The following is a 25546-nucleotide window of genomic DNA, read 5'->3' as shown; positions in this document are numbered from 1 at the left end:
TGGGAAATAATAATAATAATAAATAGTCTCATTCTATTGGTCGATATATTCTCAAGGACTTTCTCCTACACTGCAGAGAAAATACAGCCAAACAAGGCCCTGCCTATTATTTCAGCACTTCTGGTGTTGGTCAGCCTGGGTTGCAATGGGTGTAGGACTACCAAAATCATACAAGTTTTTTTTTTTTTTTTAATTTATTTTTTACTGGAGAAGAACTAAAGAAACCACAGAGTCTCTTCTGGGGAATGTATAAATAAATTGCATAAAAATTTGTCCTGCTTTCTGGTATCTTCAGAGGATGTCTATCAGTGACTGGCCATATATGGAAAATATTTCAAAATGATACTTTAAAATATAATCTCTCTCTTTTAGCTTTGTCTTCAGTGAAGAAAGAGAGAAAGTGAGCAGGTGATCACTTTCTATTGTTAATGACTTTTGTGAAAGTACATTATTCAATATATAGGTCAGGTTTTACAGTTTTGTGAATAAAACTTTATCACTGTTTTCTGCCTCAAGACAGCTTTGGAACTAACATTATCAAAAATTGGGAGCAGTCTGGCTTAGAAATTGAGGTGATATGTCCCACTTTTTGTGCTTTCACTTTGATAGTTTTCATTTTGTTTATTATTATTATTATTTTTCATTAATACATAAATTGTGAGAACTTATGTCAAACTAAACGTAGAAGAGTTATTGGGCACAATTTTTGATTAATAACTAGAAATTCTACACTTAAAATATTATGCTATATTTGACACATACAAAAGAATATGTGCAACATATCTATTAGTGATAAAGCATAAAATAAACAGAACATTCATAAATCCGCCACACAACTTAAGAGCTAAAACATGGCTGATATTTTTGAAATTATCTGCGTGCCACTCAGATCCTATGCCCCTGCTTTCCACCTCACGCCGGCCAGTTAAACACAGCCCTGGATTTTTTTCACATTCATTCTGTTACAACGTATGTATGTATACATCATTAAAATGGATTACCTAGTTTGTTTAACTCTAACATAGCATAATTAAGTATATAGTCTTTGGGGGCTTGCCTATTTTCATCCAACATAACTTTCCTAAGACTCATTTACATTGCTGCATATCACATTCGTGCATTTACTTTCACATTGTGTCATATTCCTGCATGTGGATGAACTTCATTAATCCATTCCTTTGTTGATCACTTGGAAAACAATCTAGCATTATCCTAGAGCTGAGCATGTACATACCCTGTAACTCACCAATGCCAATTCTGGGGAAATACGTAAACATATGTTTATTGTAGAATGCTTATAAGAGCTTTATTCCTTAATTACATTATTTTTAATAATTAATCTTTAATGTTACATACTATTGTGACAGCCAACAGGATCAATAGCATGAGTAAGAGGGTAAAGAAGGGTTGTAGAGACGCCCTGCAGATGAAAAGGGTTATTAGTTCAATGATATCTAAATTATTTAGTATTCAACATTCAATAAATGTTTTTGAGTGCTCCCGTGTATCAAGCACCATTCTATTTACAGGGGATAACAGTGAATAAAATAGATGAAGGGGCTGCTATCATGGGCCTTCCTTCTGCTGTGGAAAATAGACATTAAACATAAAAATAAATAGCACGGTATTAGGTAGTGGTGGTACCACAGACAAACACAGAGCAAAATAAGATAGAGAAGAATGAGGCTTCTCCTTCAGATCGCGTGGGCAAGGGGTGCCTCTCTGAAAAGGCATTTGAACAGAAACTTCAGCGACAGCAGGAAAGAGGTCTAGCACGTATCTTGGGGAAGAACATTCTTGGCAGAAGTGCAAAGACCTTCAAGTGGAGTATTTTTATTGGTTTAGAAAAGCAGCAGGCTGTCATTGTAGGTGGAAGAGAATTAGTAAGAGAAAGCAAGCTCAAACAATGTTGGAGTGTTAGGCCAAGGCGAGCTCACATAGGGATTTATGTCATTTAGTTTAGGTGTTGATGCTGGTTGCTGTCAGGTAGTCTAAGTGTGAATGAAAGGGAACCATTTGATGCTTTTTCTCAGAGGAGTTAGTTAAATAATATACTTTATGTTTTAGGAACATCATACATGGGGATACGTGGAGAAATCCTGTGGTAGGGCAAGAGCAGAAGCAGGGATACCTCTTGGGTGGGAGTGATTGTCATTCAGATAAGAGAGCACGTTGCCCTAGGCTGGGTGGTCATAGTGGAGTTAGTAAGAACTAATCAGATAAGGAGTACATTTTCAAAGTGTAGCCAAAAGGATTTCTTGATAGATTGCTTATAAATATATAAGAGAGAGAAGCCAAGCACAACTCCAATGTTTCTGGCCTGAGCAACAAGTTAAAGATGATATCATATGTAGACATGGGAGAATGATGAAGTATTGGTAGGTTTGGGTAGAAAAATCAAATATTTGGTTTTGGACATATTACATATAAGATATGTGTTAGACATCCAAGAGGGGTGAGCTTCAGGTAACTATTAGATAAATTAGTCTGGAGTCCAGGGTAGAGCTTGGTGATGGAGATTGGAAGTTAACAACAGAATTAATATTTAAGATGATAGAACTAGATGGGATCACCTAAGTGGTTAATATAGAAAAAGAAGAAAAGAATGAAGATAATGGAGATGAGCCCCAGTGTGGCTCACCAATTGTATTAAAGGCCCCACATCTGTTCACTTTCCTCCACACATTTTCTTTGCCATGTGATTGGGCTATGATGCCCTGACACTGGGCTCAATCCTGAAACTAGCTTTTGCCTGCAGGGTGATGATATGCCAGGAGTTGTGATACAAGCAAAGGCTTGAAAGATTATTTGTACATTTCCACTGGGCAATTACATTCTACTCTTACATGAGAAGATATGTCCAGGTTCCTCTGGTCCCAGAAGGAAGATGAGAGATACAAGGTCAACCCAAAGTGCGTGAATGAGTCCAGCTGAGAACAGTCTAGATCAACTGAACCCCACGACATGTGAGATATGTGTTTATTGCTGACTGACAGTGAGTTTTAGGGTGGTGCTCTATAAGCATTATTGTAGCAATATATAACCAATACACTTGGGGTACTCAGATATTTAGAGGTCTGACAAGGAGAAAGATTCATAAAGGAGGAAGATACTGAAGAAACCATCCATGAAGAAAACCTGGACTGGTGTCCAGAAACCCAAGATATGAAAGTGTTTGAAAACAGGGATAATTAGAGTATCAAAGACTTTGAATAGGTAGGTTGGAATACGATCTAGTGAACAGAATATGGAGTTGCCCTTAGGCGAACCGGCAACTGATCATCATAATTGCAGGTGTACGGTGAAGTCTAGGAGGGGTTCAGATGAAGCTGGGTTGGTAGACTTGCCAGTAGAAGGGGAAAGATTTCTTCTGAGTGATTTTTTTTTTTTAAATTGATGAATTACAAAATAAAATGGTCAGCTGAGAGTGAGGAAGAGGAGTATAGTAGATTTCTAGATGACTCCCACTAGTCCTTGTCCTGTTTGAGTATGGGTGGAACCCATAATATGAATAAATATCACCCCTGTGATATATATAAAAATTTTGGCTTGAAAGTTAATCATGATATTTCTGTTATTTTAATGGTTCTGTTCAAATGTTTGACATGTATATTTAAGTCTAAAGTTTATTCTTTCTCTATTCTATTCCCAAATAATATAAAACCCTTAAATATTTTAACTTCAATATTCCTCCATTCCATTTTCTATGCTTTTTCCTAGCATTTCAATTTCATCTTGTTTTCTGAACTTCACAAGACAAACTTTTGTTTTACAAAGATAGAAACTTCTGTTCTCTTCTGTAATCTTTTATTCTTTGAAAGTTGGGAATCTTCCGTGCTTTTTTTCATTTATCCTCATATGAAGTCAAAATCACTCTTGATTCCACTTTTTTAAATACATTTTTTTCCACTGTCATTTCTCCCCCTTCCACACATATAAAGGCTACTGTTATCTCTACCTTGAGATGAGATTCCTAACTAGACTTTCTGCCTCTGATTTTTGTCCATTTCTGACCCATTCTACCCACAGCAGCCAGAGTGGTACTTCATAACAAAACATGACTTTTGTTTAAACTGTTCTGAGATTCCCATTGCTTTTAGAAAAATCTAAACTCCTTAACCTGTCTTAAAACAATGTTATCTCCATTCTACAGCTTTGTGTTTCTATCCACCTCTTGTCTACTCTGTTTCCAGTGGTTCTGGGCGTTTCTCAGTTTCCTGCACACAGCAGGACTTTTCATCTCTACACTCCTGCATGAGTATTTCCTTCTAACTAGAGCACACTTGTCTGTTTTGCTTGGCAAACTTTTATTCATCCTTTAGACCTGAGCTTAGAAGCCATTTTCTTTAGGAAGACTATTCTGAAGTAACTTCTAATCTGGGTACCACGTTCCCTGTGCTTGTCTGGTATTACATGACCTCTCAGTAAACTCTGGCTGCCTTCACTGTAATTGCTTTTTAAAATTTACTGTCTTTCCTGGTAGACATTAAAACCTGTGATGGCAGGAATCAAATATGTAGTGCTTGACATATAAAAAAACTTTAATAAATATTTGGTTAATTAATATTGAATGGATTTTTTAAAGTACAAATTATAAAATATGGGTGTTACTCTGGGAAAAAAAAAAACTGTTGTTGAGAAATGCACTAGGAAATTACTCTAAAGGGGAATTTGACAAAGAATAGGTTTATCTTACATCCTCCAAAGGGGAAAAATAGAAATTTTACGAGCCAGGAAGGTGGCCAGGTAATCCTGCAACCTAGCTAATAACACTAAATACAGAGTATATTTTCTGTAATAATACTACTGGCAAGAGAAGATTGAGAGACAGCAAAAGATATGAAAAATTGTAGGCGATCCTTCTCTCTAGAACTCGGGGAATATATGATCTTGAGATAAATCACTTAATCTCTTGATGTCTCATTTTAACTATTGAGTATATAATGAATGATTATTCTTAACTACTGCATGGGGTATTGTGAGACTTAATTTGCTAATGTTTATAGAGTGCTTCAGATTGTCTGATTAAAAGTATGAAGTATCATCATTATTATACTATGTAAGAGTATGTGAAATTTTATTTTAATTTCATAAATATGAAATTATACCTTTCTACTTTCACCGAAAACGTTTTGAAATTCATACACATAAACTGGCGCATATCTGAATCCAGATCTGTAGGCAGGCACTTGTGTTAGCTCTTCTTGCTGTCTGTCGACCTTGCCTGCATTCCAGTTGTCCTGAAAGTTTACACGACTTTAACTAAAATAGACCCAAAAGGACACAGCTCCTTTTTGTTAAACTATTGCCCATATAAGTCGAGGGTGCTGTATTAGGATGACTTTTCTAATTCTTTTCAGTCTTTCATTTATTTGGTGAATAATTTCCTCATATCTAAATGTGATCATCTTTTACATGTGGCAATTTTCTTCCCCCAATTTAAAACATCCTCTCAACTACAATTGTGTGCTCAGTCAGTGAAAGTCTACAGGTTCCGTTGCTTTTCATGGAGGTTCCTTCCTGGAGCTCCATGCCCTGTGCTCCTCCGTCCCGGTTGCTCTGCATGCCTGCCACAGAACTTAAGAATTCGGTGTGACACTCCCGTGGGGCTTCCCTGATATTCTGAATGCATTACCTTCACGTTTCTGGGTTTACTATCTTTTCCTCTAGAACCTTCCTTAGGGACGTGTATGGGAGGTGAAATTCTGGTAATACTGCCCGTCTACCATGTCACTGTTTTAACTAAACCCTTAACTGATAGTTTGAATATAGGATCTGAGTAGAAAGTAATCTGCATTCAAAATGTTACAGAATTTCTCCATTTTCTTCTAGTTTCAATGCTGCCCTTTTGCTTTCTCATCTTTCATATTTTTGTTTCCCTGGAGGGTTTAGGATCTTCTTTGTACCCTCAATGTTATGAAATTGTATCATGATGCGTATGGGGGGAGGTTCTTCATTTACTGTGTTTGGCACTTAATCTGGCAAGTTATATCCTTTGCTTTTGTGAATCTCTTTAATGTCTGTCTTAATATAAGACAGTTGGATCCTCAGAGCTGCTTCTAAATTCGGTTTGTTGTGATATCACATATTGTGTAACCTCTGAAAAATTCCTCTATACACTCATGAGAGTATGAGAGTGAATAAGGAAAATAATGTCTTACTATTATTATGAAAATAATTTTGACCTTGCAGACCTCCTGAACAGGCCTTGGGGACCCTGTTGAGCCTCCAGACCACACAGTTTAAGGACTGCTGCTGTATGTATGTGCACGCACACACACGCACTCTTAAAAAGTTATCTTGTTTTCTTTGTCTTGTTTTTATTATTTTTTACAGGATTTCTTTTTTAGTTCTTGGTTTTTTTGTTTGGTCTGAGTCCCTCTTTTTCATACTAGAGACTTTCTTCAAACACCTGATAACAGTTGACTGACAGTACACGTTTAAGAAAAATATTGAAATCCTGATTAGATACTGTGTTTGGGGAAATAATTTTCAACTAGTGAGTTCCTCCCAGGGCAGTGGCTCTCAACCCTATTAGATGCAATAACTGCTTAAAAAAAAAAAAGAAAGAAAGAAAATACTTTATAAATCTGCTTTTACTACCCTGAAATGAAAATAGTAAAACAAAACCTATCAACACGTATGATTTCACCAATAACAATGTCATGCCATAACTATAATGTAAAAAAGGAAACAGCAGAAAGTCTTATAATAAGAGAATATGTATTTCAATGTGTAAATCCTAAAGCAATAGTACTCTACATTTCACTGTGGACATGATGAGGTAGTTAGCTGTCTGCACATACTTGTAGAATCTCTTAAGGTGATCACCATAAGTAAGACTGATACAGGTCTCTTGGTGTGCAGTACTGTCATCTTAAATACCATAAGCAGCGTTATTCTTTGTGATGTGATTTTAGGAAATGGTGAAAAACTCTTGGTTAAAAATCCAAACCAAACAATATGCTGTCTTGCTTTAATTTATAATTGCACCGCTGAAAAATTCAGCCTACGTTGAGGCCATGCCAAAATACATTGTTTATATGTAAAAAAAAAATAAAAATGATCACTTATATACAAAATGCAGTAAAGTCCTAGATTCACATGGCTTTAAACATTTTCCCTTGTGACTACGTTTGTCTAATGTGCTGTCAGAGCTTCTTTAGAGATGTGAGATAATTCTTCACTGGGAGGGAGTTTCATCCATGAGAAGACGTCAGGAATCTGAGACTCTTGCCTATTAAATGCCAGTAGGGCTCTCCCATCACTGCAGCAACCTACACATTCCCAACTCACCAGTCCTCCAAGAATCTCTGCTTCTGGGTAATCAGAACCAGAACTGTGTTTGGAGAACCTCAAAGGCTGGTTCACCTATCAGTTATATTTTAGTTTACAAATCAGCCTTTCGTCCACCTCCAAAATTTGTGTGCCTGGACCTGAAACGCTCTGGTTCCCAGTGGTTGGAGAATGAGAGATGAGGGTGGGCTGACTGTCTGAGTGGAGGCTAATGCTTGAGATGACTGGATGTCAGAGAAGTACTCAGGATTTACCTAAATGCCCAAATGCTTCTGATACAAACTCTCAGCCATCTCTCCTTACAAGCCTTTATATCTCCTGTTTTTTGTTACTTTTTTTGAAAACACTTGGTGCTTTCCACTGCTCTGAACATAGAACTGGCTTCATTTTCTTCTTTCCCTTCTGTAAGCACATAGGTCTCAGCTTCCTCTAGTACTTTCATTTCCAAAAATGTATTGACCTCTTTTATGTGCTGTTGTCTTTTTCCTGGGTCGCCTCCTTGACATTCTAAAGATTTGTATTACTTTACACTTTTGGAAGGTAATGAAGTTTAAGAAATAGTATTTAACTAATCATATTGAACTGGAAATCCCCTGTATTAATTTCATAATTAGAAAAATCAATATGGTTAAGGCATGACAGAGACTAAAGATATTTGCAAAGGAAAGCCCAAGAGAATTTTAAACTATTGCACTGCATTCTGTAAATTTTAACATCACGAAACTATATGTCTGGACCACGTCATCACAGTTTCAGTTTGTTTGCTTTTTGTTCTGGAGAAAGAATGTTTAACAACATTACTCAAATATAGCTGACATACAATGTTGTGTTAGCTCCAGGAATATAAACAGTGATTTGACATTTGCATAATCTATGAAATGATCACCATGATAAGTGTAGTAATTATCTGTTTCCATATAAAATTATTACAGCATTATTGACCTTATCCTTTATGCTGTATATTACATAACCCATGGATTATTTATTTTATAACTGAAGGTTTGTATCTTTTAATTCTCTTCACCTATTTCACCCAATCTCACAATCCCTTCCCATCTGGCAACAATTGTTGCCATGTATTTTCTGATTTTCTCTTTGGTTTCTTTGTTGACCCACTGGTTGCTTAGTATCACACTGTTTAGACTGTACATATTTATGTTATTGCAATTTTCTCCGTTGTAGGTGATTTCTAGTCTCACACCATTGTGGTGGGAAAAGATGCTTGAAATGACTTCAGTCTTCTTAAATTTACCAAGACTTGTTTTGTGGTCTAGCCTGTGGTCTTTCCTGGAGAATGTTCCCGGCACACTTGAAAAGAATGCATATTCTGCTGTTTTTGGATGAAATGTTCTGAATATATTTATTAAGTCTATGAGGTCTAATGTGTCATTTAAAGCCAGTGTTTCCTAATTGATTTTTTTGTCTGGGTGACCTTCCATTAATGTATGTAGAATATAAAAGTCCTCTAATATTATTGTATTTCTGTCAATTACTCGCTTTATATTTGTTGATATTTGCTTTATGTATTTTTATGTGCTTCTATGTTGGGTGCATGCATGTATATTTACACTTGTTACATCTTCTTGTTGGATTTATCACCTTATCATTATGCAATGTCCTTTATCTTTGATTACAGACTTGGTTTTAACGTTTATTTTGTCTGATGTACATATTGCTATCCCAGCTTTCTTTCTGTTTCCATTTTCATAGAATACTATTTTCCATCCCCCTCATTTTCAGTCTGTATGTGACTTTAGATCTCAAATGAGCTGTCTCTTTTAGTCAGTGTATTTATGGGTCTTGCTTTTTTTTTTTCCACTCATTCAGCCATTCTATGTCTTTTGATTGAAGCATTTAGTCTATTTACTTTAAAGTAATTATTAATAGGTTTGTACTTATTACCATTTTGTTAATTATTTTCTGGTTGTTTTTACTTCCTTTTATGTTCATTTTTTCTTCTTTTGTTCTCTTGCCTTGTGATTTGATGGCTGTATTTAGTGTTATATTTGGATTCCGTTCTCTTTTTTGTGTAACTATTGTAAGTTTTTAGTTTGTGGTTACCATGAAGTTCTTATTTAACAACCTCTCTATATACATGATAATTTTAACTTGATGATCACTTTAGTTTGAACACATTCTAACAACCCTGCATTTTGACTCCCCCCAGATTTATGAATCCAGAAGAGAAAGAATTAGTTAATGTCCTATGTGGACAAAGCTATAGAAAGATGAAAAATAAAATAATTGAAAGGTGAAATCAACCAAAGGTAAGATCAGTAAAACACAGCCTTTAGGAAAAGATCAAATCCAGTTAGTCCTTAGTTCAAAATAAAGAAAAAGTCTTGGTTCGGGTAATGAACTGGGAAGGAAAGGCTTATTTCACTTAGCATAACATTTTCAAGGTTCACCAAAGTGAATATTATCATCAGCACTTTATTCCTTTTTATGGTGAATAATATTCCATTTTACATATATACTACAATTTATTTATCCACTCATCCATTGATGATTGTTTTGGTTGTTTCTACATTTAGCTATTAAGATTATTGCTGCCCCAAATGTATGCGTATACTGTTGAACAAATACAGAATGTCAATTAAGAGAGACACTTTTTAAAGGAACTAAACAGAAATTCTGGAGGTTAACAGAACAATAGTGGAAAAATTCACTGGCAGAATGAAGGCCCATAAAATTATTCCAACTGGTATAGAGAAAGCATTTGACAGAATCCAGCATTCTTTCATAATAAAACAGCTCCTAAAATAGGAATAGAAGGAAAGTTCCTCAACAAGAAAAAAGTCATATAAAAAAAATCCCATAGTTAACATCATACTCAATGGTGAAAGACTAAAACCTTTTCCCCTGAGATCAGGAACAAGACAAGAATGCCTGCTTTCACCACATCTACTCAATATAGTGCTGGAAGTTCTAGCCATAGGAATTAAGACAAGAACAAGAAATAAAAGGGATGCAAATTGGAAGGGAGAAGTAAAATATCTCTATCTGTGAGTAACATGATCTTATATGTAGAACACCCTAAAGAATTTTGCCCCCCCCCCAAAATCCCAACAAATATCAGAGCTAAAAAGAGACTTCAACAAAGTTACAGGACACAAGATTAACATACAAAAATTAGTTGCATTTCTGCACTGTAGCAATGAGCTATCCAAAAAAGAAATCAAGGAACAATTCCACTTGGAAGAATTAATATTGTTAAGATAACTATACTACCCAAAGGGAGCTATAGATTCAATGCAACCCTTATCAAAGTCTCAATGGCATTTTTTTTTCAGAGATAGAAACACCCATCCTAAAATGCATAAAAAAAATTCAAGAAAAACTGAAATATACAAAACAATCTTGAAAAGGAAGAACAAAATTGAAAACTTACATTTCCCAATTTCATAGCCTACTAAAAGCTACAGTAATCGAAACAGTGTGGTACTAGCATAAAGAGAGACATATAGAGCAATGGAATAAAATTGGAAGCCTAGAAATATGTCTTCACCTATATGGTTAATTACTTTCAACAAACATGCCAAGATTATTCAATGGGCAAAGAATAGTCTCTTCAACAAATGATGCTAGGAAAGCTGGCTATCCACATGCAAATGAATGAAGTTAGATCCTTACTTTATGCCGTTTATAAAAATTAATTCAAAAGTGATTAAAGACTTATTAAGGGATAAAACAATAAAACTCTTAGAAGAAATTATAGGGGCAAACTTTATGACCCTGGATTTATCAATGATTTCTAGACTACACCTTTAGCACAGGCAAAAAAGAAAAAAATATAAACTGAATTTCATCAAAATTTAAAACTTCCGTGCATCAAAGGACATTGCAAGTGTATTTAATGCTACTGATTTGTACACTTAAAAACAATTAAAGTGGTAAGTTTTGTTATGTATATTTTATCATAATAAAAATTTTAAATACTATATAATTTTACTTGATAATTTTTTCTTTTACCTATTTTTTTTGCTCAATTGCTAAATGTTAACGCTTTTCTTAATGTATTCTTGTTATAATTGTTACTAATTTTTAATTTTGTCCTTTTTTGATCAGAGTACAAACTCTGTATGTTTTCAATTCTTATTTATTAATATCTTATGACTCAATATGATCTATCTTAATATTCCATTAATCTTGACAAAGATATTCTTCAAATGTTAAATATAGTGTTATATAAATGTTATGTAAATGTCACTTTGGTGGATGCTGTGTTCAAATATTCTACATATTTAACTGCTTTTTGGGGGGTGTTTACTATCTTTGTACTTATGTGAGTTAAAATTTCCAACTGTAATTGTGAATTTGATTATTGTTGTCTTTAATCTGTTAATGTCTGTTTTTACATATTTTAAGTTTCATTATTAGGTTAAACTTTTCAAGGTTGTGAATTTTGGGGGCAAATCAATCCTATTTTGATTTGGACATGGCCCTTTTGTCTTTGGTAGTACCCCTTTTAATCTAATTTTAATATAGGCAAACCAACTCATAATTATTTGTATGTCATAGTTACAGCCATCCTTTTGCCTGAATGATCTGTGTCTACAGCTGAAGTATATTTCTCTTAAACAGCATGTCGTTGGGTCTTCTTTATTTTTTAATCATCTGACAATCTCTACTGTCTAATTGGGATATTCTAGCCCTTGTGTATTTAATGTAATTATTGAGATGACTGGGTTTAAGTATATCCTATTGCTGTTTTCTATGTGTCCTATATATTCCTTTTTATGCTGTTATTTTTTTGGTGTGGTTATTTTTATTATTCTATTTTATCTCTTCTCTTGGGTTTTTAGCTGCATCTCTTTGTTTTCATTTTTTAATTGTAGTCTAGGGATTATAATACATACCCTTATCACAGCTTACCTTCAATGAACATTTTGACACTCTATGCTTAAGTAAGAACTTTAAAATAGTATAATTTCAATTACTTTCCTATGCCCCTTCCTGGTATTAGTCTTGCCACATATTTTCCACTTCTGCATGTTTGTTGTGAGATTTTATCAGGAATTGGTGTTGGATTTTGTAAAAATCTCCTTATGAGTCTTTTGACGTAATTCCATAAAATGTTCTACTTTATTTTATTTATATGATATACTATGTTAATCAGGTTTTAGATAATAAACCAACGCTGCATTGCTGGGATAAATTCCAGAGAATCATAGTGTATTGCATTTTTATATATTGTTGAATTGAATTTGGTTATTATCTTGTTAAATAATTTTGCCCCTATGCTTTTAAGAGACATTGTTAGGCACTTTTCTTCTGGTATTTTTGTCTTGCTTTGGTATCCAGGTAATATTATTCCCCCTAAAATATTTTGGGATATGTTCCTTCTTCTATTTTTTGAAAAAGTTTTGTATGACTGATGCAATTCGTTTCTTAGGTATTTGATAGAATTCACTGGTTAAGCCATCTGGGTATAGATTTTTCTTCATAAGAACACATTTAATTACTAATTATTTTTTTAATTGTATATAGCTCCATTAAATTCTTCTATATTTTTGAATCAATTGATAATTAATGCCTTTCTAGGAATTTATTTCATCTATGTTGCTAAACTTGTTGGCATAAAGTTGTTCATAATATTACCTTAAATTCCTTTTTAATTTCTGTTGGATCTGTTGTGAATTCCTATCTTTTTCATCCTTGATATTGGTAACCTGTGTCCTTTTTTATCTTGATGATTCTAGTTAAAGGTTCATAAATTTTGTTGAATATTTCAAAGATACAACTTTGGGTTCCATTGTTTTCTTTATTGTTTTTGTATTTCCCATTTCACTAGTTACTGTTCTGATTGTTATTATTTCTCTTCTTCTATTTCCTTGCATTTTTTCTAGTTTCTTTAGTTGAAAATTTACATAACTGACTTGATACCTTCTTCTTTTCGAGTAAAACATTTAAAGCCATAAATTTCCCTCTAGGTATTGTAAAGCAAAGGCTTCATTCCATAAATTCCATAATTCCATAAATTTTGACGTGTTTTCATTTTCAAGCAATTCAAGATATTTTAAAATTCCCCTTATGATTTCTTGTTGGAACCATGGATGACTCAGAGCTGCTTTGTTTAATATTTGTTCTATTTAGTTTTTGAATACATGCATGTACCTGTTATCTCAGACTGGGTTCTCTGATGCAAGTATTAGAAATTGTATTTTGGAGATGAAACCAAAGGTGGCAAGTGTGAGAAAAAAAGAGAAATAAGGCTATATGAAAATGAGAGACAGTGGTAATTACTTCATGAGAAAACTCAAGGAGACACAGTGAATTTGGCTAAAATGAGTATCTGCTAGAAATGGAAACGTGTTCCGGGTGAGTCATAAACAGTAACAAGCCTCAGAGCAGACCCTGGGGAGAGGAATTTACCTCTTCCAATTCCCCCCATTTCTCTTCTCATTGACAAAATTTTCCAAATAGGGTATTAGCTTTCCCCCACATCTCTTGATTGTATAATTCCACCCCTTTAAAGGCAGCTTGGGTGGCCAGATCCCAAGCTCTGTTACGTGGTTGCCAGCGGAAGAAATAGCTAAAATCTCTGGGCATTCATTGGTTGTCCTGGCTGTGCCGAGGCTATGAGGGGAGAGTTCCTTGTTTGTAGTGCACCTGCTTGTCACCAGGCTGCAGGGCTATCTGGCCTGAGCATGAGGCCACATGTATGGCTGGTGGCTGCCTCAGAGTAGGTGGTTGACACACAAGATGTGTAGCACTGAGGAAGTTAAGAGCTAGTGAGTGATATCTGTGTCAGATCCACACATATGCCTACTGACACATACTCATAAACTTAGAAAATCATTGGGAAAAATCCACATGAAAAGTTAACCTCTGGAAAGAGTATGTCATGAGCAGGAGAGGGGGCTGTTACTGTTCTGCATGAATTTTAGTAGTGATATTATGGGTATATTTTACCTTTTGTGTGTATTAGCAAAATAAAAAGACTGAATAAATTACTGTACAGACATATGATGGAAGTCTTTGTAGCCATTAAAATGCAAGTTGAAAAAGATTACTTAAATACATAAAATAGCATCTGGCCCATGATATATTAAGTTAAAATATTAAAAAATGTATAAAGAGAATAATTAAGAATATAATAGATATTTAAGGATTTTAAGTAGAAATTACTTAAATATCATCTATTACTGTTTGAATATGTAAGTGAAGTAATTGCAAAGTACAGTAAGAAAGAAAATAACAGAAGAGGCATAAGGGAAAATATACAATTTATACGAGACTGAAATGTTTAGCTATCATAAACAAACTAAGCAGATTTCAGAGAAATACTTGTACATGGAAGTAACCTGTGGAAAAAGCACAAGCTTGAAACAGACAAATGTGGTTTTGAATCCTGCCACTGCCATCCTGGAGTTAATTCTGAGTTCCCTTTTTCTTACCTGTTAATAAAAACTAACAATATTTTGTTTTTATAAGGTCCTATTATGGTGAACAACAAGGTTATATTTAGAAGGCTCTCAGTAAGTAAAAGGAGTAAGGATGTAAAAATAAAGGAGAAAGTTTAAACAACTTTGTCTGATGGTGGGAAACGAAGGAAACTTGCTTACACTATTCTTGTCTTTTCCCATTCTAATTTCAGGATTATCTTGGTAATTGGTTAGTTACTAGCGCTCTCTAGAAACTCGGAGAAGAATCCCAGGATTCAAAGCTAAGCCTCAATATTTACAAAGGTAATGAGTCTGCCAGCCATGGGAAGTCAAGTGTTCTTACTGTTTGGTATTGCTCACCTCAAACCTAACCTAAAGGGACACCTTTCTTGGGGGATAACAGTTCATTTGTCTTCATGCTAACTCTATCAAGGAATTTTCCTGTGCAGAAAACAGCTAGTTTCACTAAGCTCCGTGTGTGCAGTGTTTTTTATGTAGTGCACTGACAGCCAGTAACCGAACCTAATCCGTCAAACTCATTTCACCTAAGACCTCAAGTATAACTCCAATTCTAATCCTTAAGGTAAAGGCATCGCTGAAGTGCTTAGTTCCTGACCTTTTGTTTTTGAACACATAGTACTCTGGGGCTTGGGTTGGGGGAAATGGATTTTTTTTTTTGTACGAGAAATACAGTCATTATTTTGGGGTGTTGTATTTAAAAATATTATATTTGCCCTATAATTTTCTTATAACAGCTGCAGTGTTGATCAAGTAGCCTTTGATGGAGTTGCTCCTTTACCCTGGTAGGTTTACAGTTTAGTAAACTGCATGCATTTTATTCATTTTTCATTTAATGGTTGAATCTTTTGGAAATGTTATATTACCATACATTTATACAAAAGATACAAAACATCAGATATTTTAATTTTGTCTAACTTTCAGGAACTAACCATAAAAATTTGGATATATATCATTGATCTGCTAAAAAAAAAATAACTCTTCTAATTGTACCATATATTTTTAGAACACTTTTTGTGCACAGATGTGTTTTAATACCTGCTCAATATTACTTCTGCCTGCTATTGATATTTCTAATGGTTGCGAAGGCACTAAAACAGGCATTTGAGAACTATTTCTGCAGCACAAAGTGGTTGCCCATTGCTTTCTCACATGTCTGTTGAATGATTTGGTGTTTTCTGAAGGGCAGAAACCATTTACAGACATAGGAGACATTCAGTAGTATCTGCTCTGTAGAACAGTAGTATGGAAAAACAAAAGGAATTCATAAAAAAGTCTTTAAAACCTAAGCATCACACCTGTCAGTAAGTTAGCTGAAGTTACTCTGTTGTTGACAGTTCTGGTTCAGAACAACAAGATTACTACTGTATAATTGACTACTATTTTATGTGGGGGGGGGTTGAAACCAACTTAGAAAGGACACTTAAGACTTTTGGTCAATGTGTCAGTGACTTTTTTTTAAAAAACAGCATTACATCACACTAGAAACTTTACTTACATTAGTTTTACTTTTAACATTCAAAACCCCATGATGGACCAACTCTGACCTTCAAAATTAGTCTCTAATACGACTTCAAAGCAAATTAGAACAGTAAGCATTCCAGGATTCAATCATTTTTTTAGAATTTTCTTTAAAAAAAGACATAATTATAACTAGCACAAGTCATGTTACAAAATGCTATTTAAATTTCTTGGATCTTTAAGGGAAACTACGTATTTTATTTAAGGTTCATGGAAGAAGTATTCTTGTCTTCTTAATGATACCTTGACCTCTTAAAAAAAAGCCCTGAATTTTATATGGGTGTCAAAACTTTGGCATAATGCTTATAAGATTAGAAATAACACATCGGTCAGTAAAATTTGATCATAGTCATAATTCCCAACATATTATATTGTAACTATTACTTCTATCATCAAACTTCAGCTAGAGTTTATTTTGATATTTTTTGTATAAATTGGAAAAAAGTGCAGAAAGCCACGTTTGAATTATGAACATCAAGTTCTTACCACACACATTAGTATTTCCAAGTTTAAGCATCTCATTTAGTAGGCTTAAAGATAATAAAAGCATATGTAAGTTTTCTCCAAGATGTGGGTCAACTTGAAAAATACAGATTTATTTTAAGTAGATATTCACTGTCTAATGAAACACACGACACTAAAGCATTACTAATCTTTGAACACAATCACTTACTTTTTGGGGCCCCAAAGATGGTGACATATGCGATTCAGCCTTATAAGCAAGAGGGGAAAAGTTCTCACTATGTTAAATCACTTGGAAAAAGTCTTCCAGATCATGGGCCCAGTACAATTTTCTTTTTTTCAAATAATGTTCAAATGCCATCCCCACAACTGTCATGTTCCCCACCGGCCCTGGAAAACTCCACCTTACTGTGTTTCTCTCCACGTCACAAGAGAATAAAAGCACCTGCCTCCCTAAATAAATAAGCTCAGGTGCTGGCTTCTTGGTGGCTCCTTAAGGAAACAAAAAAATAAACATTTTGATCAATTAGTTGGTTCTTTTTCTTTCTATGATAAAATATCAGTTTAACTGATCTTTAATGAATAAATAGACTATTATTTTGACTGAACAAACCACTGTTTTGGCATCACGTTCAACACAGCCTCAGAGCTCCTTATGTGAATATAAGTCTGAACCTTTACACTCCTCCTCTGGGTATGCGCTTTCTAACTGGTAGACCGCAGATCTTTTTCACTGTAGTTTCACCTGGCTAAGTGGAGTCTAAGCTTGGACTCGTTTCAGCCTTATTTACAAACTGACTGAACGATTTTCTAAGATATTTTGAAGGCAGTGGGGAAAGACTTCATCATAGCTTGCTTACCACTAGCTACGGTCACCATGTTTCTCTTTCACAAATTCCTTTTTTGTGGTTTGAAGCCATGTTTCTCTGAGAACTACTTATTACCCAGTACATATCTGTAATATCAGTAAACATGTGGGGTTTTTTTGGGGGGGGGTAATGAGGTTTATTTATTTATTAATTTATTTTTAGAAGAGGTACTGGGGATTGAACCCAGGACCTCGTGTATGCTACGCATGCGCTCTACCACTTAAGCGATACCCTCCCCCAGCAAACGTGTTAAGAGCCTTTTTTTGTTTGTTTTTTGTAGCCAATGCAGAACACTGGGGAAACGAAGAAGAACACTGTTCCTGCCCTCAAAGAGCTCATAGTATAATGAGGAAGAAAAACCTTTAGGTGGATGGCTTAAACAGTTGCCCAAATACGACAGGAACACAGAGAAGATCCACTTATTACAACCTGCGGCTGTAACCGCATCGGGGAAGACTGTGGAAGATGTGAACCATGATATCTGGGCTCTTAAAGAATAAAGAAAAGCTAGGCTGGTGTCCAGGAGTGTGTGTGTGTGTGTGTGTGTGTGTGTGTACTGCAGGCAGGGACACTGGAGCAGATGGACTGTAGAGGATGAAAAACACTCCAGCCCATTCAGGTAAAACTCATTTTAACATGTTTTAAACCGGCATGAAGTTACATTGTACCTGAGGGATTGAATTAAAAAAAAAAAAATTTAGTTCTAAGAAGAAAGCTGTGGGAGAAGGAACTAAAGAAGGAGATGGGGGAAGGTACAGCAGACTTTATATTCCATCCTAAGGATTGTGGCCTTTGCCCTGCAGGTGGCAGAGTAATATTAAAGCAGTATCATGAGGAGGCTGGACTTGTAGTTCCGATCAGCCATTTTAGCAAACAGGCAGAGGAACAGATTTCAGGAGGACAAGTCTGGAGTGTGGTAGACTTTGGTTAGGAGCCTGTGGCAACAGTCCAGCCTTGAATAATGGCAGTGGTAAAATGTAAAGCAAGAAGATGACAGACTTGATGTGGAAAAAGCCAGCCATGCTTTCCTTCCACCATTAACCTTTTAGTGTAAATTGATTTGTTAGGTTAAAGGAGCACAGGAAGGGAAATGGTATGCATGCAATGAAGTAGTGGTGAAGATTAAATGAGTTAATGTACATGGACAGTGCTAAAAATTGTTTATATTATTATTATTATCAGGGGGCAAGGGAAGATAAAAAAAAAAATCTGAATGAGTTACTGACCTCAACAGACAAGCTTTAGTAGAGAGCTACACTCATGGCGTGGACCCAGGGACACAGATCTGCTAGAGGGACATGTGCTGAAAAGGGAAGGCATGCAAGACAGGGAGTCTCAGTAGGTGTGGGCAAATGGAAACTGTCTTGCAAATTAAAGCCAGTGCATCCAGGGAGCACAGCTGATGTAGGCTGTGCTCTTAGCCACTTCATGCAAAAATAAAAAAGGAGGTGTTTGGGTTAGCCACAGCTCTGCCTGTCCCCTAAATCACAGCCAGATACCCTCAGAACCTCCTGAAGTAAGTGCCATTGCATTCTATCTCCTGCCAATGCTCTCAAAGTACACAGAGAAGATGCAAGAGCATGTGGCTAGAAACCCACAGAAGTGCCACATGTACATTCCATCAGCATTTCGCTTGGCTCAAGGATTTCTGTGGACCTAAAAAAAAAAACTCTGATCTGTTTGGAAAGAGGATTTGCATTTGCAAATAGATTTGCAGGCAGATCCAACAAGCAGCACTTTGCCATTTGCAAATCCACTTGAAACATCTGGGCCCCTTTCTAGCCCCTAAATTCTTATGTAAGTGGACAGCCCGGAGGATCAGAGTTTAGATTTCATTTGAAAAATCAAGATACATGCTAAGTAACTTGCATAATTTTTGTTTTGAAAGCACAGCCTATCCTGTTAACAAACTAAAAGAACAAACTAAATTTTTTTTCTTTTAAAGGAGCCTTAAATAAGTGAAATCAATAAAGAAACAATAATTGAAGCACCTTAACTTTATTAACTGGGGAAAGACTATGCGAAGTAAGCTTGCTAATGAGAGTTTTAAAAACTTAAATTTTATCTGTTCTCCTAATGATAAAAGAAAAAAAAAAACTGTATTGACTACTTATTTATTGTGGATCTGAAGCTATATCTCCTACATACATTTTTATATATATAAATAAACCAGTGAGTTTCTTTTCTTGTTTAAAAAAGAGTATTATAATATAGTCAATGTAAGATTTACTCAGACTAAATTTATACTGTACAGTAGACTGTAAGAATTCCATTAATGCTTCATTGATACCATCCATGAAAAAAAAGGGAAAATGGATGCATTGCTTCTGCTCCACTGGGTCTGTAATGAAGCAGCATTGTAGCAGCTGCTGTCTTTTTAAACGGCTTTTTTTTTTTTTTTCCCAAGGCATCACTTGGTATATTGCAAGAATCTCCAGAAAAATATCTTTTGACCTTGTGGCCCTTCTCTTTTATTATTTGTATTTTTTTTCAAGAACCATAGCCATCTATTTGCCACTGTGGTACTACGCAGTAATTTGAAATGTACAATGAAAATTTCAAATAGTAAAGAAGAGTCTGAGATTGATACCACCAAAAGCATCTGTGCCAATGAATCCTCACATCTTAGGAATGTGGTCCATCAGAACGTCCCTTTGCCTTCAGTGACATGATGGAGAGCGTGCTAACATGGTGGAAATCTCAACCATGTTATTTCATTTTCTTGGTTAACAAAAAGGTATATGGAGCTTTCTACAAAGGCACAACTGACATTTTGCCAAACTGTTAAACCATGGTGATGAGTTGGATTTCTGTCCAGCTAACCTGTTTGTGTCAGCTGTTGGCATGACACTGATTGTCATTACCAAATCTGCCATGCAGCAATCTGCTCTGCTAAGGTGGTCTAAACACATAGCCAAGTCTTTTGAGGTTAATTCACGTGTGTATGTGTGATATTTAACTTCTATACATCCACCCCAAAGGACAGAAAGTATTTTGAGGCTAAGATTTTTAAATGAGGGAACTTACATTTTTGAAACTACAATACCATGGGCATCTGCATTAAAGAGAAAAATGTAAAGAAGCAGAAGAAAAACAAAATGAATGAACTCAATCAGCTGCAGAAAGGGAATAAATGCATGGCTTGAACAACTATCACACTTACAATACCCTTCTAAAATGTAACCTCCAGAAGGTGACATTTTGGTTTTCCCAAATGAAAATACCTCACACACTGTAGGTACTGAACATGTACTTTTATGATTTTCAACCATAATTTCCCTGAATTTCCAAATGCTGCATAGATTACTTATGGAATTTTACTCTTAGATGATCTAGCTTAGAATTAGAATGTCCAACAGTGATTCTTCCTTGACCCTCTATCCACTAAAGTCCTTGATTCCCCCTCACTTGATCTCTGTTAATAAAGACATTATTTCAGTGAATGGTACCACCCTTTATCTATTGCCAACATCAGCCACGTAGATGCCATCCTGGATTCCTTCGTCCTACTCTGCATCAAATCAGTCACCTTGACCTGTCCATTTTTCACCTGACACAGCTCTCATTCCATTTATTATCCCTCCCCATCCTGACGCCCTTTAGGTTTAGGCTCTCAGACGTTTTCCTTTTGATTACTGACTATTCCATTTGCCTACACATCAGAGGTTTACCTTTCTTGGTCTTGCTTACTCTTTCCTCATTCATTCCTTACACTGTTGTCGATGACCTTCCTAAAATGTCAAATTGAATGTGTCACTCATCTACTTTAAAAGGTGTCAGTGGTTTTCCGTTATGTTAGAGGTAAAATTGGAACTCTAGTTTATGCTAGGTCCTTCAGGACCTGGCTTCTAGCCTCCTTTAGAATTATCTTTTTCTCTATCCTTACTGGCTTCATATCAAACTACCTGCAACTCCTCAAATGTGACATACTTTTTCTTGCCTGCTTGTATTCATATGTATATTCCTTATGCATGGAATGTCCTTTGTCCTCCATGATCAGTTTCAAGATTTCAACACTCAATCCATGGCATCATCTCCTCTAGGAAGTGTTCCCTGACCTCTGTGCTCTACGTTTGGTTTCTACATTGCATCGAATGTATGCCTTTGGGTTAACATTCATCATGTAATGTTTATTTACTTGTTTCTCCCATCAGAATATGAGCTTGCTGATAGTGGGGACTGTGTCTAAATCTCTATCTCCAGTAGCTATTTTTATGTGGGACATGTTGAATTCATTCATTCATTCATTTATTCATTCAACAAATATTAATTGAATACTTATTATTTGTCAGGAATTGTTTTAGTCATCAGAATAGTTCATGAACAAAACAAAGTCCCTGTGTTATGGGTTGAATTCCTGAAATTCAGGTCAGCTTCTTTGGTGGGCAATACATTGTGCATATTTTCACACATCATGTTTTGGGAAGGGCCACTAGAAGATCTGCGTGTGAAACTCTCCTAGACTCTGCCTTATGCTCATATGGTCCACGCCTGACTGATTTTAATCTGTATCCTTTCATTGTAATAAACTGTAACCATGAGAATAACAACTTTAACTTAGTTCTGTGAGTCCTTCCTTTTAGCAAATTGCTGAACCTCAGGGTGGCCCTGGGAACTCCCAAACTTTTCAAAGGCTGAGAAATCCAGGGGGCGCATTAAATATTTGTGAACCTCACTGTGCTTGCCACAACCCTCTACATTCTGTGTTCTACACAGCATGTACAGAAATCCTTTTAATATATAAATCATTTTACTTCTCTGTTCAAAGCTCTCTAATAACTTCCCAGTTTATATAGGATGAAATACAAATGTGTTAATACGGATTACAAAAGATGTATTTAATATGACCTTTTGAAAACTGTCTGATTTCAGAGTCAACTGCTTCCTCTGACCATGGACCAGCTATAGCCCACTGGCCTTCCTTGACCGTACCTTGTCTTATGGATTTTGAACTTGCTGCTCCCTGTGCCCATCCTTTTCATTGTTTTCCCAAGTATCAGTTCCCCAATATCTTTGCCAGTGCCTCCTACTTCAATGTGCCCCTTAAACTCCCATAGCAATTTCCACAGGGCCATACCCCATACAGGGATCACTTTTAGTAGGTCAGTTTTCCATTGCCCATCTGCCTGACCATCAGGCCAAACCATTCATGACTCAGCAAAACCCTAAATTAAGTGGGCTTTTATCATTATTCAGTTCTCCCCTCACCACAAGGAAAACAGCATGCAAAACCACTGAACTGATTTATTCCTTACCTTCTTCAGTCTTTGCACCTGCTGGTCGCAGTGTCACGGTGTTCCAAACAGGATGCTGTTTTTCCACCTTGAAAGTGCCATCCATTAACCAAGCAGCTTTTTGTCGGTCAATAGAAATCTGCTAATAGGGCACCACCCTTGTAATTATGGGATCCAGCAGCTCCTCATGTGGCTCCAAAGCCAGTCCTAGGGAAAAAGAGGCTACCTGCTTAAGAATACGGTGAGTATGTCCCTGCATTCCCAAGCTAGGCTGTTTCTGCACAAACCAATTACGTTTTATTATGAAATTCTGGGTAATACCCTCTCCATGAAAGCCTTTCTCTAACATCACCCAAGACATTATGTTATTTCAGTTTTCAAGATTACTTTTATGTCTTTCAGTCACAGGAGCAGTTTCAATTAATGTCCAACAGCAAGCAAGGTATTTATAACACAAATAACTATATTGCATCATTATTATATGAAAGAGGAAAGTATTATTGGAGGAAAAAAAATAAGAAACTTCAACTAGGCAGAGGGGTTCAAAAAGTCTTCCTCGAGAAACTGAAATCTATGCTGATGTCAGATTATCTTAGCCAGATGAAGACTACTGTCTCCCGCAGAAGAAACACTGCGTGCAGAGACCTTGAGGCGGGAAACAGTTTGGCACGTTTATGGATCTGAATCAAGTCTCCCAAATTCGTACTGGAGAGTGGCTCGAGATGAGGCTAACGAGGTACAAAAACCACAGGTTTGGGTCACCCAGTTCTTACTGCTATACTTTTTTTTTTTATATCAGCAACTTCTTTTTATGTGCAATATAATTAATTAAAAAATATGGTGGCAGAGACAGGCCTGTGACTAGAAGGAAATATTTCCTGGGTGTTATCTTCTCCACAGCAGATACATTTCTTCATAACCCAGATTAGAGAAGTACAGAGAGAAGGGATTTTTGGCGAGATCAAGAATATCTCAGATTCTCTGCTGGTTAGCCTGACCCTAAAACTGTAGAATCCAGGAAGGGCCACCTTCTGAAAAACTGCAGCTGGTCGACATCTTCCAAGTATGTCTCTTGAGAAACAAAGAAAAACTTGAGACTGAAATGTGACAAAATCCATCAAGCGAGTTAATTTTTTTCTACTTTTCCTTTGACCTTTCCTGTGAGTGAAAAAAAAAAAAAAGGGGGGGGGGGAAATATACAATAAAAGAAAAAAAGAAAAGATGTTAGGTCTATTCCAATTCTGTAATTCTAAACTTCTATGTACTTCACCTTCAGCTATTAGAATACCCATTAGTCAATAGGAGTTATCAGTAAAAACAAGATGATCAACATTTAAATCAATTTGATAAACTTAGTATATAATAAAAATGACGCTGAATATCATTCTTCAAACAAACTGAAATTCTCTGAAATTATACACTTGAAAATATCTGTCTCTTTTGTGTGGTTACCTCAGCATGCCCATGGCTGTTTCCCACTTTGACTCTTTCTATAATCCAAGAAGCCTAATTCCCCCAATCCAATTACTTTAATTAACTGCACAAATCTTAATGATTCCCCTTCTTATTTACTAGTTATTATGTAATATATATATATATATATATATATGGCATGAATATAGGCCCTTTTCTTAAAAAGTACAAAGATTTTTTAAAAAGTAGATCATATTATCTGCCTAAAAATGGGGAACTATAGAGCAAGGTGAGAGACAAAAAAAGAAGAGAGTGTAAAATAAAGTTGTTTTTAGATGTATTATAGTTAATGATCAAGAAGCTATTAGTAAAGTATTAGCCTAAATTTATTCACTTATTCAACAAATGTTTATTAAATAACTACATTTGCCAGATACTCATCTAGGCAGAGAGGTTAATTCAGAGATTTAACAAACAATAAACAAAGATTATTGTCTTTGTCTTGGTTACATTCTGGTGGGAAGGGAGAATCAATAAATAATAGATATATTTTAAAAAGTAAATTACAAATTATATTATAAGGTAATAAATGCTATGGGGGGAAAAAGGTAGAATAGAATACAGGACTATGGAATGGCCAGGGAGGAAATGTATCAGGTAGAATTTTAAATAATTGGTAATAGTAGACTACATTGACAGCATGACTTTGTAGCAAAAATTTGAAGGAGAAAGGAATTAGTCATATGTACGTCTTGGGAGAAGAATATTTCAAGCAGTTAGAATAAACAGCTCAAAGGCCCTAGGATGGAAATGTGCCTGGTATGTTGAGGACAGTGTGACCAGGTTGGGAACAGAAGAGGATGAAGACGGTCACAAAGGACCAGATCATTCAAGTCCTTAGATACCTTTATAAGGACCCTGGATTTAACTGAGGGTCATCTGAGGAGCAATTAGAAGTTTTGAAGGACAATGACATGCCATGGCTTCTGTCTTGAAGCATCACTGTGGCTGCTATGCTGAAAATAGATTGTGGGGAGCAGCACACAGGAAGAAGCAAGGACACCAGCTGGGACATGTGCTGATTAATTTCATGTGTCCATTTGACCAGGCTAGAGCGCCCAGTTACTTATTCAAATACTAACCTAGGTGTTACTGTGCAGGTATTTCATAGACGTGGTTAACATGCAAAAAATCAGCTGACCAACTAAGGAGGTGATCCTGAATAATGTGGGTGGGCCTCATCCAGTTCATGTTTTAAGAGTAAAAAATGAAATTCCCTAGAGTAGAAGCTAGACCTCAAGGCGGCAGCATCACCTCCTGTCTGACCTTACAGCCTGCTGGCCTG

The 25546-nt window shown here is 35.8% G+C and overlaps 1 long non-coding RNA gene across 1 annotated transcript; it reads left to right on the top strand.

The window, feature by feature from the left end:
- The first annotated feature begins 8875 nt into the window (after positions 1-8875).
- Positions 8876-24547, top strand: LOC116661317. Its single transcript, XR_004317192.1, has 3 exons — positions 8876-9325; positions 18078-18083; positions 24537-24547. It is a non-coding gene; the product is annotated as an uncharacterized LOC116661317 (long non-coding RNA).
- Positions 24548-25546: the final 999 nt, after the last annotated feature.

The sequence above is a fragment of the Camelus ferus genome, chromosome 34, assembly GCF_009834535.1.
Source record: "Camelus ferus isolate YT-003-E chromosome 34, BCGSAC_Cfer_1.0, whole genome shotgun sequence".
Lineage (NCBI taxonomy): Eukaryota > Metazoa > Chordata > Mammalia > Artiodactyla > Camelidae > Camelus > Camelus ferus.
Note: the sequence above shows the minus strand (reverse complement) of the source record. Positions and strands in the feature narration are given on the sequence as shown.